Below are 15,449 nucleotides of genomic sequence, written 5' to 3' on the forward strand. Positions count from 1 at the left end.
CGGTTTCTCTCTGCCTAATTTTTTGAGACTGATCAACCCACTCCACGTTCTGAATTTATATTCCCCATTTAAGAATGTGGCTTAGTATTCACTAACTGTCCCTAAACGCTCACTGGCACCGAGCTGGGCCGCTGCAGCAGGCAGCAAGGTGAGATTAAGAGAACAGAGGGACTTGTATACCATCTGTCCCAAGCAGGAGCAGCAATGGGAATAGGTGAGGGGACAGGGAGTCACTGGGAAAGCCCCATCCCTGCCAAAGAGTATACGTTAGCTTCATCTGCAGTGTATCAGTTTATTTCTAAAACTAGTTCCAATCTCTGGCATGTAAGGACTGTACAAGTCACCCCGCTGCGCTCTGCACATCAGCCAGGGTTCATGCTGCAAGTAACATAATGACTATAGAAACTAATAGCTCATCTAGAAGAATTAAATTATTTTCTTTTTAAGTGCATCGTTGCTGTGCCTCTGGGCATTATTTAGACTGATTTTATTCTGGCCTGCAATGCCATGTTATCCTACAGCTGTAAAGCTTCTGTCTCAGCCACGCATGGGCAAAAATTAATTAGCGTGCTTGCATAAACAGAAGACAGCAAACTGTAGTATTAGTTTAAATGGGAATTAGCAAATCCTAATTCTGTATTCCTGGGCTGCTTTCCTGGTTATGGGCAAAGATCTGTTAAATTTGTTTAGCAATTGGAAGCTGTGATTTGAGGCATGCTTTCTGAACAGAGATGCAAAAAATATTGATGTCCAGTAATAAAGTACAATATGACCTTTGGGATTAAGTCCCCCAAATGTTTAGTTAGCTGCTTTTGCAGATTAATCCTATTTGCATGGGGTAATAAGGCCGTGTTTGAAATTTAGTATGCAAAAATTAAAATCCACACTCTGTTTAACTCAAATTCCTACTACACGTTCAGGGAAAATAAAAAATCAATACAGAAGAAGATGACCTTATTTCATACCCCGTCTCCCAGGGAACTTGACCTGGTAGCGCTGCCTCATGCTCAGAGCTGAGAGCATCCCCCGGCTTTCCAGGCCCATGCAGAGCACAGAGGCAGGCAGTCCTTGCCCTAGGAAGGTTTGCAAGCAACATCCTTGCCCAGGGGAGTGGTGAGGGGAGAGCAGCCCCCGTGGGACACGAGAGGAGGGACCGCAGCTGCTCTGAGGCTGAAGGGAAATGGCAGCGGAGGCGATCGGAGGGGATGCGGTGGGGCTTGGAGCGTGCAGGGGCAGGCAGCCCGCTCCAGCCCCTGAGGAAGGACCTGCGCCTGCTGCAGTGTGAAGAAAGGAGTGAAATAATTTGATATCAGGATTATCAAAAGTGGGGGTGTTGCTTTTTGAAGCTACTTAACTTTTACTCTTCCACAGTGAGTTGTGGGGAACTTTGAAGTGTACTGAAGAGAAACACAAAAAAGCAGGAACTAGTGGATCTGTAAAAATGAGGAGGTGTTGAGAGAAGAGATGCATTTATGTCTTTTAAAGGCAGAAGTGACCCTTTGTGATGCTCTTCCCTGACCTCACACAAGACCCAAGACGCATCAGCAGTAGCTGTATTAGAACAGATCGGATTTCCAAGTCTGACAGAGACTGTCCCAGCTCTCATCCCCTCTCCCAGATGCTAATTACCTTCTCTGCTAAAAATTTCCTCTTTCCTTTGTCTGGCTGCACAATTTCCAATGAATTGTTCCTAAAGCAGCATTTCTATAGGGCTTTGTTATGTTTTTGTCTGCTAGGTGACAGACCACATTACATTAGCTATCAGCTTGCCCTGAGAAGATGAGCATCCCTCAATGTCCTCTTTAATAGGCGAAGCAGGCTGAGCTCCTCTGGACTCTGAATGCAAGCATCTTGTCAAAAGCTCAGCTCATTCCTGGTTGAGCTTTTCGACATCCGTTTTTCAGCGCAGCACTGAAACCAGGGTGCCACACTCCTGCCAGGCCCCAGGGTGGTACCTCTGCAGAGGGGCCGGGCTGTGGCCATGGGGCAGAAAGAGGAGATGGCATTAACCACCATGCCCCCACCACCGTGGTTTCCATCTCCCTGGGGACCCCCAGGTTTCCCCTCTCCTGACCCAGCTCCTGGGGGACAGCCGGTGCCACAGCTGGGGCCGCAGCACAGGGTACTTGTCCCTGCCCCTGCTGACCCAGGGCGAGGTGTGTGGGGACAGGGGAGAGGCTGTGGCAGCACCAAATCCTCTCTGCCCCAGATGGTCCTAAGTGTCTGAAACGGAAACACTGATTTTAAACATGATCTGCTGTGCTGTACAAAAGCCAGGAGCTTTGAGACCCCCTTCCAGCCCATCTGCTCAGACTGCTGGACAGGAGCTGTTTGCATCTTGTCTTGACCCTCAGGATGCAAGAGGTGGTCAGAACTCGGAGAAACATGGGCTGACACGCCAGAAGGGACAGCTACCTGTTTACCTCAGGCAATCTCAGAGCGCTAATTTTAGGCAGTAGGGGTAATTCATCCGTCCTCCTGGCAGCACCTCGGGCATCAACAAGGTGCTGAGCACACATCTGAGAATATATATGCACCCTTGGTCAGGAGTGAAGCACCTTGCAGGGAGGGCATTGCAGAGAGAGAGAGGTGATATATTTTTATTAACGTCAGGATACAGCTCAAAAAAAAGAAAAAATCTGTTGCATTCACTGGAGCTACCTAGGGCTGTACCATCCCCCTGTGATAGACAGTGCCCCTGTGGTGCGCAGTGGGAACACTTGTGCTGTGACCCCCTTAGTGAGGCCTGGCTGTGATTAAAATGCAGCTGAGGCTGCAATTTCCTTTTAGAGATGAGACAAGAGACCTAATTCCAGGATACCAAGGTGGGTAAGGCAATGTCCTGAGTCAGGCACCGAGGACCCACTATAAAAACCTGTGAGTGCCAAGTTACTGATAATTTTGATGGTGCAAGTATTGCTCTGTCCTCACAGAAGAGGCTAACAAGGTTTGTTTTTCTCTTTGCATGTTAGGCATTGAAACAAAAACTAATCTCAAAATGTCAATAGTTTTTGCAAAGGTTTTAGTCCTGAATGCCCTTAAATGTGAGTTTGGTGACTAAACAGAATAATGTATTGATCTGTACGCAGACAGGAGACTGACACTGAATGCTTAAACAAAAATAAATCCACTGGGCAAATAGTTACCCAAGTCTTTCTTGCCCAGCTGCAAAATGTAAACCTGGGTGAAACTCCTGGAGATGATAGCCAGAGCAGAGAAGCAGGAATAAATAGAAAGCACACAACCCCAGTTCAGCAAGACCTCAGGAAGGTAGTTTTGCTGCATCCCAAGAAACAAGAGGATGTGTATGCACCGAACTGAGCAAGCGGGGTAGCTAACACAACCATTTTCTTCTGCTGTTTTTCTGCTTTTATCACTGTTATGCTTTGCAGTCATCCTGTAATCCAGGGGGTGCCACCCTTCTTGAATGGAATCCAAGTTTATTTTAAAATCATTTTTAGAGGCATTGCATCAGCAACATGATGGTGTCCTAACGTGTTGGCAACTACATGAGGCATTCCCTAAGGCCACGTGGTCAATCTGGTATTTTAATAACAACTCGGATCTCGTGAGGTGTGAGATATAAAATCAGTAGAAAACCCATGTGTTGGATAATACAAGGAATTACTGTTCCAATTTCAACCAGTAATTTTGACTCTGTCTCAAAAGGAACCAAGTTTATCTTGATTATGGACTTTATAAACCTTGTTGCTGATAGATCATGGCTCTGTCACATTCTGTAAATGCAGTCAGATTCTGTCCCCTTCATATTTGTGCCAGTATTTTACCAGAGGTGAAACTATTCACAAACGCAGTTTACCCAAGAATCGGAAGTGCCTATGAGACCTGGGACTTCTCCTCAATCCCAAGAGCCCAAATTCAGCTCCTGAATGACAAACTGGTCTCTGAAGACTATGAGGAAGCAAAAACAGGCAGTGAGCTGGGATGTGAATTTCTGCTTCTCTCTTGCTTTGATTCAATTCATATTCTTGCCCCCATGCAGCAGCCACAGTACATACTCCCATGGGAGTTTAGCAATTTTAACATAAATCTAGCCTATTTAGAATCCAAACTTTAATGCTGCATACAAGCCATAGCATTAACAGCTCTTCTTCTATATGATACTGTTTAATCTGAAGCCCAGCTAAATGGATTACAGGAAAATGTATGTGACATGCTGGGAGGTACTGGATTTATCATCTAGAGGGACAAACTCAAAACAAATAGAGACTTAGGCTTCATATCAGCTGTAGGTATCTATTAAAGCCACGGCAGAGCTGTATATGGTTTTGACAGGCTTAAGTCTTACTCAGTTATGGGTCCTCTGAGAGATGCTGCTGTCAAATGGTTTAGTCTGAATACATCCAGTGTGTTTTAATATCTGGTCAAGACTGGTTCTGAAGGATGTTTTGAGTAAACGGTACTTCTGCTGAGGAAAACAAGGCTTCATGCCCATTTACACTGCGTATTAGCAGCTGGAAAATATTCCTGAGTAGAAAATATGTACTTTAAATAACATCTCATTTGCTTATGTTTAAATGGATTGTTACTTCTTGAGGTATTTATATGCAATGTTTTCTATTTGTTGTCTCTTAATAGGATTTGGTTCTCCTTTTCTAATAAAACAAGAAAGCCTGGATGAGCATTCAGCTTGGGAAGGGTACAGTCTAAAAGCCCCGCTTTACAAGTACTCGTGGCTTCTGTAGGTAAATTTCTTCCAAAATCTGAGGGTCTCTCCCAAGCCAGATGTACCGACTTGTGGAAGTGTTTGCAGGACTGGGCTCAGTCCAGGTCTGAGGAAGAAATCAATCAGTTACAGGGGCTTAACAACTGCAGATGTCAATGCCTTTCTTCATCATATTCTTTCCTTCAGGTTCATACTCTGTCAGCTGCTAAACGTGAGAGTCTTCCCCCACCGTATCTATTACAACTTAAAATTTCATGGAAAATAGCAAGCAAAATTGTCTTAGCTGACCTGGACCACCCTGGGATCGGGGGGGACACAAACTGTTGGGTTGCCTAAATGTGATCTCTGTGCCACTGAGGCATCCATGCACCTGGACCAACACCCTGTTGCTGCCTGCAACAGCTATAGTGCCCTAAAGAAGAGTAAAAACAAAACGAACAGCGTCAAGCAAGAAAGAGAAAATCTGTTCTGGGGCCTGGGGATAACCAGGAAACCGGCCTAGCATGGAATTGAATGGCTAAATCTAGTGTCACAAATACACGTGACTAAGTCTCCTTTCAACTGAAACTCTGAATAATACTAAAGGAATTGAAACCCTGTATCTTAACACTATCATTTTCAAAACGGAGAGCCATCCCTGTGTTCACACAATCTCTTCTGTAACCTAATCCGACATTATCTTGTAACAGTCAGATACCCTCTCCCAGCACCCCTGTTCCAAGGCTGCTCTGGCATTTTTGTTTCTTAAATATCATCTTCTTTCCAACCCAAATTCTTTCAGGGTCAGTGTACACCTCTTGTAGCAGCTTTTGTCTGAATGGAAATAATTTCTCTCCCTGCATTTATTGCTCAAATGTAATCTAACCCTCTCTCCGTCTTCTGTTAACACAGCTGCACAAGACAGGCTGTTTAACCTGCCCTTAAGAAACAGAATCATCTCTTGTTTCTGAGTAGCCCTTTTCCCATTTGTCTGTTCAAAATCATCTTTTTGAAAGGCAGGTGATGAGAAGTGCACACTGGCAGCTCGATGAGGCTGTTGCAGCAGAAAACATCTCACCTGACACCTCCTGGCTCTGCTGCCACGTCCTCCCTGGCTGTCGAGCACGGGAGCTAAGCAGCAGCATATCGTTTTCCAGTGCACCCAGATCACCCTCCTCCCCAGCACCCCTTGATAGCATCTCAGCACGTGGCAACAAGACTTTCTTCTTTGACCTCAGGTGAATTATGCCACACTCTTTTTCCATCACATTTCGTACTTTTACTAGCCACAGGGCTACTTAATTCTTCCTATGAAATAATCCCATCATCCATTATAAACACAATTCTTGTCTCATGCTGTAGGAGTGAAGGGAAATTGGCTAATTTGTGATTTGAGATACCTCTGTGTGCTGGTAACAGCCTTACCAATTAATCTTATACTGTCCGCTTCACCCAAACCCTTACACTGCTTATAATTCTTGCAGTACCTCCCAGCTTTACAAACAAATCCTTGTGAGTCACTGTACTAAATTCTTTTGTAGAGATGAGGCCAACCAATCTGTGCTATCGACCGGAATAACCTTTTTTGCATCACTCTCCGTCTGCATGCATTTGTACATAATAACTAGCTATTTCTATGATCACGTTTTCTAATTCTTTTCAGTGAACATGATGGTGGTTGTTACCTGCCTAACTTTATCCCTGCTCATTGATAAAATGTAACAAAGGAGACAAAAAATACTGACCATGTGTGCTTGAAAGGAAAAGTCAATGGCTTGATGGATACAGAAACACTGTCTTTCTGTGTCATGAAATACAAGATCTGATATGGTTTAACCTATTGGGTGTTTTGTCCTGTTATCCTCCCTTATCCACCAGTAAGAAGAGGTGGCCACACAGAGCCTGGACATGCCGCTGCCCAGGCAAACAGTGCCTTTCATTTGCACGACAGCTTCGGCAGGTCCCCAAATCCAAATGCCAGTGCTCAACAGCTAGATGAGATCCCCTGCATGAGAGACGTGGGATGAGTGGGTCTCACTTTCCCTTGCCCGTGAGCAGGGACGCTGCCCCGGGCCAGGGCTGGCTGTCGGCCTCCTGCCTCTCCATCACTCAGCAGGCAGGGCCGCAGATGGTCCGGAAATCAAACCTCCTTCCATGCCGGCCCATCTCCCTGCCATGGGCATTAATAAAAGCACTTAGGCCAGTTTTCTCAGGAAGGTCAGACATATGCTGGCTAACGGCTAACACCAACTCATTTTCCCCCTGCAATTTAGAGTTGCCATTTGCTGGCTTTCCCGGTCTGCCAGCTCACGGCAGAATTTGCTTCCCACAGAAGGCGGCTGCAGCTCCCTGTTCGTGCCGCTTTAATCATTTCCTCCATGGGGTGGGGGGTTGTTTGTTTGTTTGTTTGTTTAATCATCTCCTGCTCTGTTGTGCCGAGCTCTTTCTCAGTGCCTCGCACTCCCCCACTCTGTTCCAGTGCCTGCTGTTATTCTTGGCATCTGAATCAATGCTAACTGGTATATAATCAGCCTGTGTTTTACCAACCAACATTTGTTCCACTGTCAGCTTTCATTTCAGCTTCTGTTCTGATGCCAGTTACTGTTCTGCTTTCCAGTGTGGAGCTCTGATTGCTTTGTTGGGTGCTGTACATCACTCTTTGGGCTACTTCTAATTATTTTCATGTCTGTATCAGTGCAGCTTGTTGCCCAGTGTCGAATCTCGCTTCTTACTAATCCGCACACTTGGTCCGCTTCCACTCTATATCTGCATGTCCCAGCTTTTACACTTCATGTTCATGTGATTGTAATGCTGTACAGCATATTTCTTAATTTTAAACCCAATATGATAAAATATTAAATAAATTACTCCTGACAGGCATGCTCATATATTATAAGATGCCAGTTTGAGTGTTTTGGCATAGAACTACTTCATTACATTCTGCGTGTGATAACCAAAATGCTAAAAACCTGTTTCACTCAATCCCCACTTTTCCAAATGTGTATTGTATTGATCACTAGAAGCATGTGTTGTGCTGGACAAATAGAAATGTAGGTAACTAGGCATTTACTTACATATTGTCCATGCTATGGTTGGATTAAATTGTATAGATCAGGCTTTGATTATTGTGAATAAGAGGCCACAATTAAAATAATCTTAAAGAAAATCTGGCTTCTAAGTGTCACAATTCCTCCTCTCCCACTCAGCACTCTATCAGTCACTTTTTTAGACCACCTGCCTGTTTTCTAAAGAAGCATCTACATGCCAAAGTCACCTTTGAAAATGTCCCACAAACCCCACAGCGGCTGCCCAAGGTGCGGCAGCTTTCTCTTCTCCTGGGCTGCAGCTGCGACCCACGAGTGGCTGCTGATGCTGACCGGCCATAACGCAGCGGCCACACAGAGCCCACCCTGTCACAGACAAGGACAGCTGGTGAAAGCCCTGGAGATCAAAGAATATTCAGATGCCAAGGGACTAGGAAGGCTTGTACGGACACCCATAAACATCTAAAAAAGATCCGCAGTCCCTTCATGACACTCACAGCAAGAGTTCTTAAAATTTTGTCCTAAATGCCACTGCCTTTGGTGTTTGTCCCAACTCCCAAGACTGTGTCCGAGCCTTGTGACAGTGATGTACACTGACGGGCATGCTCTCACACACTGATAGGCATACGCAATCCTACATGCAGAGCAGGGTGCACCTGAGAATATACTGTATTTCTTTGGTCTGAATTACTGCCTGGAGACTGCAAACCCCATGCACAGATATGTTGTGCTTAGATAGACAGCAGTTATTAACAAAAACTGTGTCAAGCAGGGGGTGGAAAGGGCCTTGGTGTTTGGGCTGGCAGTGAGGGTGTAGTGGTCAAGGTGTTAGACCTGTGGTTAATGAGGCAGGAGAAGTGGAGGAATGCAGGAGGTAGGTTCGTGTATCGCCTGTTCTGGTCTCTGGGAGTCCTTCTCCAACATCAGGCAGCTGATATGTTCAGGGCAAACTGGAGGACATGGCATTTTAGCATCCAGCATACAAGAAAAGTGTGCTGGAAAGAACTGAGCAGCTGGGAAGGACACTCACACCAGAGAACCAGAATAGGAAAGCTGAATATAAATCGGGGTTTTTTTAAAGTTTCCTCAATTGAAGAAGCAGTGAGCTAAAACACTAATAATCAAAGAAGAAGAATCACAATTCTTTCCTTTTAATGTAATGAATAAGGAAAAGATACAAGAGTCAACAGAGGATAAAATATTCTAAAAGAGATAAGATGCAGCAGTTCATTTTATAAGAATTACAGATGACAGCCTGGATACCAAGATAAGGAAGATGAGGGTACAAAAGGAATCATCAGCTCAGTAAGAATCTGTCAGCTCTTTGTGTGGCCTGATGTGTTTTCAAAACTAAACAATATTGTCTGTTGGGCAAGTACCAACGGAGAGTAAACATAGCTGTATTTTTTTGCACCAGATAAAGTAGATATTACCTTAAAGGGGAAGTTATTACTCCTCAATGGACCAAATCCTGCCCCCAAAGCACACTCAATTCTATCTTTAAGATGTTGTCATTTTCTTTTAGCTAAACATGTTTGCTAACTTCACTGGATTAAATGTGAGTGAACAGGCACAGAGTGATCTGCTGAGCTTCTTAAAGAAAAAAGTGTATCCCCTGAGGTTCAGACAGCTCTCCCTTTAATTGAGCCCAGGCATCTGAGGTAGGTAATGGCAATCAGTGGCTGGGTGGGGAAAGGTCTGTGGTTTGAAGGGCAAGAGCTTCTCTGCAGAAGGTCAGGCTAGCTGAAAAAGAATATCACAAAAATCCAAGCAACGTGCACAGGAAAAACACTTGGTAAAACAAGTCCTGGCAGCTTTACCTATGGAGTGAGGACTTGCAGCAGAGAGTGATGGTGGCTTTTATTGGTGCTTGGAGGTGTTAGCAGCCTTGCAGGAAGCCTATCTAGGTCAGTGCATCCATGTATGTGCAATGGCTCTGGCCTCACTTATGGAGAAAGGTAAGACCCAAGCATGCATCTCCTGCTCGCTACACCTTTCCCCAGCCTGGGGCCAGAGCTGTGGAGCAGCCTGGCGTGATCTGGGAGTGCAGGGACTGGTGGGGGGGATGTACGTGCTGCTTGCGGTGGGTGCAGCTGTAAAGGACTGAGGGTAATGCTGTGGAGCGAGGAGCTGAGACTAGAGAGAAATCAGGTTTGTGTTGGGAGTAAGCGTAAGCCAGGACATCGGTTTTCTCTTTAGACTCTCACAAGTGCTGTTTGGAGACCTAGAGAAAAAGGCTGAACTGCCCTGAGACTAATGCATAAGTTTCCTGTCTGAGGGGAAATAGCAAGGCAAGGATAAAACCCTTGTTATGAGAATAGCCAAATATATTCCTTTGATCTATCTGGGTTTAAACCTCATCCATATGTTTATTAGCCTCTTCTTATCTGAGGCATATCCCCTCTTGCAGCTGCATTTCCCTTATCACACAGCAGCAGAAAAGACTCAAAATGCCTAAAAAGCCTGTCACTCTTTCATATGTTTCATAAAATCCCAGCTGTCACCCATATCACTGTTCTAAGTCCATAACTGCCATAAGTCCTCCTTACTTTCCACTTGATTGCCCACTCCTTTCTCCTCCCAGTCTTTCCTTCACCCTTGGCCTCCCTCTCTTCTGGCCACCTCCTGCTGCACCATCCCCTTCTGGGAACCCCTGGGCTCTTGTTTCCTCTCTCCCTGCTCAGTTTGCCAGGTGAATGGCTGCTTTAAAACCTGTTGGCATGCAAAAGTGTCTTCAGGGTGAGTCTCTGGCACCTTTAGAAACCCAGCTGCTAGGGACACTTCTCAGGGAAAGGATGCCAAGTGAGTGCCAAACAGCTGACTGCTGTGGGATGTCGGAGGTTAGGGATGAATGCTGATGAAGTGCCAAAAAATGAAGCAACCTTCAGTAAAATGTAGGCTGAAAGAAACTGAAAGTCTGATATGACCCTATTATACGTATTTGGAAGAGATTTTTGCATGGAGACATTCCCTCAAGCCTGTGGGGAGGTGGAGGTATATGTTGATGCCCTAAAACGCACCTGTAATGATATGACCTCCATTTGATCTCCTCATAAAGCCAGTGCTTGGTTTAATTTAGGTTGAATGAAATGTCATACAGTAAATGTATTTCCTGCATGCAACTGTTCAAATGCATTTCCTGCTTGGTGCTAACCCCCAAAAGTAGGACATAAGAAACCTTGAGATACGTATGCAGAGCTTGTGAGAAGTTGGTGATTGTCTAGGGATGAGGCATAGGAGTGTACAAAAGAGGAGACACCCTGGCCAGGTTGTTTCTGAGCTGGTATGAAAAGCTCAGTGTGAAAACACAGTGGCTTGTGGAACGTGGGGATGTGTGCTGAGGCTCTGCTTGACCCCACAGCCAGGCAGGAGCTACAGCTATGGAGGGGGGCACAGGACCCAAGCACACCAGATAAGCATGGGCTGCGGACAGGATCCTGCTCTTGTTTCCTGGAGAAAGTGTATGTCCCTTGGCCCGTGGTGCTTGCTCTGTCATGGCATCCTGGCTGAGGGTGTTCTCTGAAGGGGAAGCACCAAGCCCAGTCTCTGGTGCTGCTCCTGGGGGCACAACACAGGGCATGATGGAAAAACCTACTTGGAATACGGGTTTGAGACTTTTTGGAGGTACCATGCACGGAAGTAGGGCTTGAAGACCTGCAGGTGCAATTACAGGCCTCCACCTGCATGTAGCCCTTCTCTTTGGTATGTTTTTCTTAAGGGGGGCTCATGCCATACACCCATCTCACACAGCCTTAGCTGGGGGCAGCTATGGCTTGAAGAAAGCCATGATGTTGGAAGGATCTCTCTGCACACAAGGCCAGAATGCCCCAGGTGGCTCCTCACACCAAGCACACCTAGCAAGGGAGTCAGGGATTTATTTTATTTTTTTGCTATCACGCCAAACTTCACCAAGGGAATCGCCTGAGACATGCAAAATTGCAGCTTTTGTGTGATTGATTTGTCAAACCACCCTTTGCGTGACTGGACTGGGCAAGGATCACACTGCATGGCTGCAGCCTGCTGGAGATGCAGCTTCTGAGTTTATCCTTAGCTCCCTGACAGCTACAAAAGATTTTTTTTTTTTCTCCATCTACAGATTGTTTTTCTCTCCCAAACTTTCTTCATGGGTGAATTAACAGAGTGATCCACTTACTCAAGTAGAGACTGATTGTTGCCTGTACCCCCAGGAGTTCTCTATATTGCTGAAATCTCATTTCTGGTCTGCTAAGCAGGGAAAATATTTGACAGGGAATAACGTGGAGAGGAACACACAAATGTGGAAAGAGGGCAAGGGCACAGACACAAGACAGACTGACACAAACTCCTGTGTACTGCTTTGCTGAGGGAAACAACTCCAAAAAGTGTCCAGTTTTGGTAAGTCCTTCAACCTTTCCTGAGCGGTGTATTAATGAAGGAAAACAAGTGGGACAGCCAGAACACCAAGGTGGTGTTGGAACACGGCCATTGCCCTCATGGCTATGCTCAGCCAAGGGCTGCTGCGAAGGACAGTGTCACAGAAGAGTATGAACAGGCTCAGATCAACAGTCTGTAATAACATAAAGTACTTCTAAACACCTCTTCTTGCACCAAATCCTCATTAAAATGAAAATAATAATAAAAAAAAAATGGGTATATGTTTAGGAAGATTGATTAGGACTCCTGTTGTTAAAGGGGTCTTCAGTCTCTCCTCCCACCCCTTCCAGCTTGACATTTGAGGAAACCCTCTGGACCCCTGTGACAAGGGAAGCAAGCCTGATGCACACAATATGGTTACAAAAACAGGGTTATTGTCCTGCTCCAGGTTGTGTTGATCAACTGCACAGATGTTTGACAGGTAACCCACAGAGCCCCAAACACATGAGTTGTTTCACCTGGCAATCCCTGTTCACACCTTTCCCTTTCCCAAATAACCCACCTGCCTCTATTTAATCTTTCTCCGTGGGCCCCAGATTTGCTGATTTGGCCTCAGTGACAGCCAATAAACCAACATCTCCCTATCTCTTGTGGTTTCACCTAAAGGGTGTTCCTAATGCTCCTGTTTCACTCTCTGAAATGCCTGGTGGATTTTCCAGTTCCTGTTTGATTAGTGCAGTCCCAGGTGTGGCTGGCCAGCTGCTTTTCCCCCTTCCATTCTCTTTTGGCTCTTTTCCACACTGTTTTGCTATTAGTTCAGCCTTAGGGCTGGCCACCTCTGTGCAGACCTTAACAGGCGATGCTTCCTTCGAAAGACTGCAGAGTATAAACCCTTATGGTTGTATTTAGGTTTGTTGCTTTCAAAAATGGTGCTTTCCGTTCTCTGTTCTACCAAAAAGTGAGGCTGAGTGAAGGGAAAAAAAGCAAAGAAATTCTGAATCCTCTGAATTTCATGTGTATCATGCCAGTCTCTCTCAAGCTGTTCAGCTGGCATGAACAGTACACTCGGCCTCAAGGTTTCACACATTTGCAATTCGTTTTGGCTAAAACGTATTCGCTTTCAAACCCAGATCAGACTTTATAATAAATACCTGGTGTTCACTGGAAGAATTAAGGTCTTCTCAGGCACTATCAACTGCAAGCTTTCATGATGTCAGCAGCTGGGCTATTTGCATCTTGTGCCCTGTGTGGTCTCACTTGCTGTCTGTGCTCTGTGTTTGCTGTGGGACTAATTGTACCTTGCCTTATCAGAAAGAGTTTGGGGGCTCTTGGGTGCCATTCTCAGCAGAATCAATCATTTTGATTTTTGATCTTGGAGATGGTAAGAGAGAAACCACTCTCTCTGGACTTTCTGCCCAAGTCTGTAGCAACTGGAAATGTTCATTTACTTTCTAATGTGTTTGGGAACAAGTGTTGCATGAAGTATTAGCAGAGCCAGGGTGAGGTCCTCTGGGAATATCCAGTGGAGCAGGAGCCTTCAAACACTGAGCATGCGGCTGAGGGGAGCAGGAGAGAAGGATGGGACAGGATGGGGCACCAAGGGAAGAAAGACTAAAGACAAGGACCATGCCAAAAAGGGCCACAAAGGAGAGGTAAGACATGTAGAGAAGGGGCACTGATTTGACCTTTTGTAACTGGCATGGAGAGAGACTTCCATTCTCTATAGTTTACTGTTGCCAGTGACAGCTTCTGGAAGATAAGTCCATAAGTTGTTGCTTTTCTTGGGACGATGCAGTTTTGAGGGGGAGATATCACAAAATCCACATTCTAAGCCTATGTTAGAGGGAGCTCTCTGGCAATGAGCTGCTGACATCAGGTAAGCAGCTGCCTCCACACACTGAGCTCCCACCTGAAGCACTGCTTTGGGACTCTGCCGGCTCTGAGGCACTGACAAAGAGTGGCCTCATTTTAGAATTGCCGCGCATAGCTGCTTAGTAAACGTGGTGTATTTGCTCCTGCAGGCCATAAACAGAACCATAAATAAAAAGCGTTGCCTGCATGCATGGGCCATAACTCAAGAGCATCCACAGTCAGCCAGGTCCTTCCCCAGGTGACATATTGAAAGCCTACTTGAGTCTCCTTCACCCATGGCATCAGCCGTCCTAAGTCGTTTGTGCAAAAGCTGACACACCTCATTTTGCTGTGCAGACAAATACTTTCATTTATACCCCCTATTTTCTGATGTAAGACAAAAGCACTTAACACTCAAACACTTTTAAATAGCTAAGAACTGGACTTCAGAGCTAGAGATCATGCCTAGATGATGGGTCCCTGGGCTACAAGAGGAATGGTGTTCACCTGCATAATTCAAATACTGTAATCCTTTGTGGCTCTCCCAGCACTGCTAGTTTGCCTAGAATATCTGAACTAGTTCAAGTGTCACCATGTCCCCGGCACAACTGTTTTTATAGAACTACTTAATTATCACATATTACAAGTTTGTATAATGTAAGTGCTCTAAAAGGAGCAATCCTACCTGTCTGAATCTCACCATGCAATGAATAGGTGATCCGACATTTCAGTTTCTCTTGATCCTTCACCTGTAAAAAGGGAGAGAAAGCACAAGTCCCCCAGCACCAGATTGCTGTGACGGTGAATGTGCACCTTTATATTATGTATTCAGACACTATAGTGTGAGTGCACAGAAAAGTGCAGGAGAAGCCACGGTTCTCCTGTCATAAAAGAACAGAAATACCATGTGATTAGACAAGACACTGAAGGTGAGATAAAACATTGAATAGCTGTATTAAGCAAGCTCATACTTCATTCAGTGTACAAATGGGTCCTGCAGAGAAAAGCAAAGCAAAAAGCAAAAAGCATCCTGTAATCCAATACATTGTTTGACCAAATGACCTCAGTTGCAGTGTCTCCTAGCACCCAAATAGTTCAACCAATCTTACAAGACCATTAACGTCATAGGGTGTGTTTTATTATACCCATAATCCAAGAAAGGGGAAGGAGAAAAGAGATTTGTCAAAGGCATGTTCAGTAGAAATTCTCTACAAAGGTAAATGGCTGACATGCCGGGAGATGGCCCATCTCAAATTTATGGCACTCGCCCTAGGATTGTAGGACTGAGCAGTGTCTGCCAATGCTGTGCAGTGTGCTACATATTTGGCACGACAGATAAAAGAAGGGCTGTAAAGAAATATGATAGAGCTGAAGCAACAGCTAAACTGCATTTTAGAAACTGCTTTCAGTGTGGGAAAGTATATGATTTGAGTGACAGGACCTGATTGATAGAAGGGGTAAGGGAAGAGGCAAGGAGGGGTTGGATGTGGGTCTGGTTTGTCTATTCATCACTCACCTCCTCTGTACAGTCAGCA

The sequence above is a fragment of the Tyto alba genome, unplaced genomic scaffold (genome assembly GCF_018691265.1).
Source record: "Tyto alba isolate M040663 unplaced genomic scaffold, T.alba_DEE_v4.0 Super-Scaffold_22, whole genome shotgun sequence".
NCBI lineage: Eukaryota > Metazoa > Chordata > Aves > Strigiformes > Tytonidae > Tyto > Tyto alba.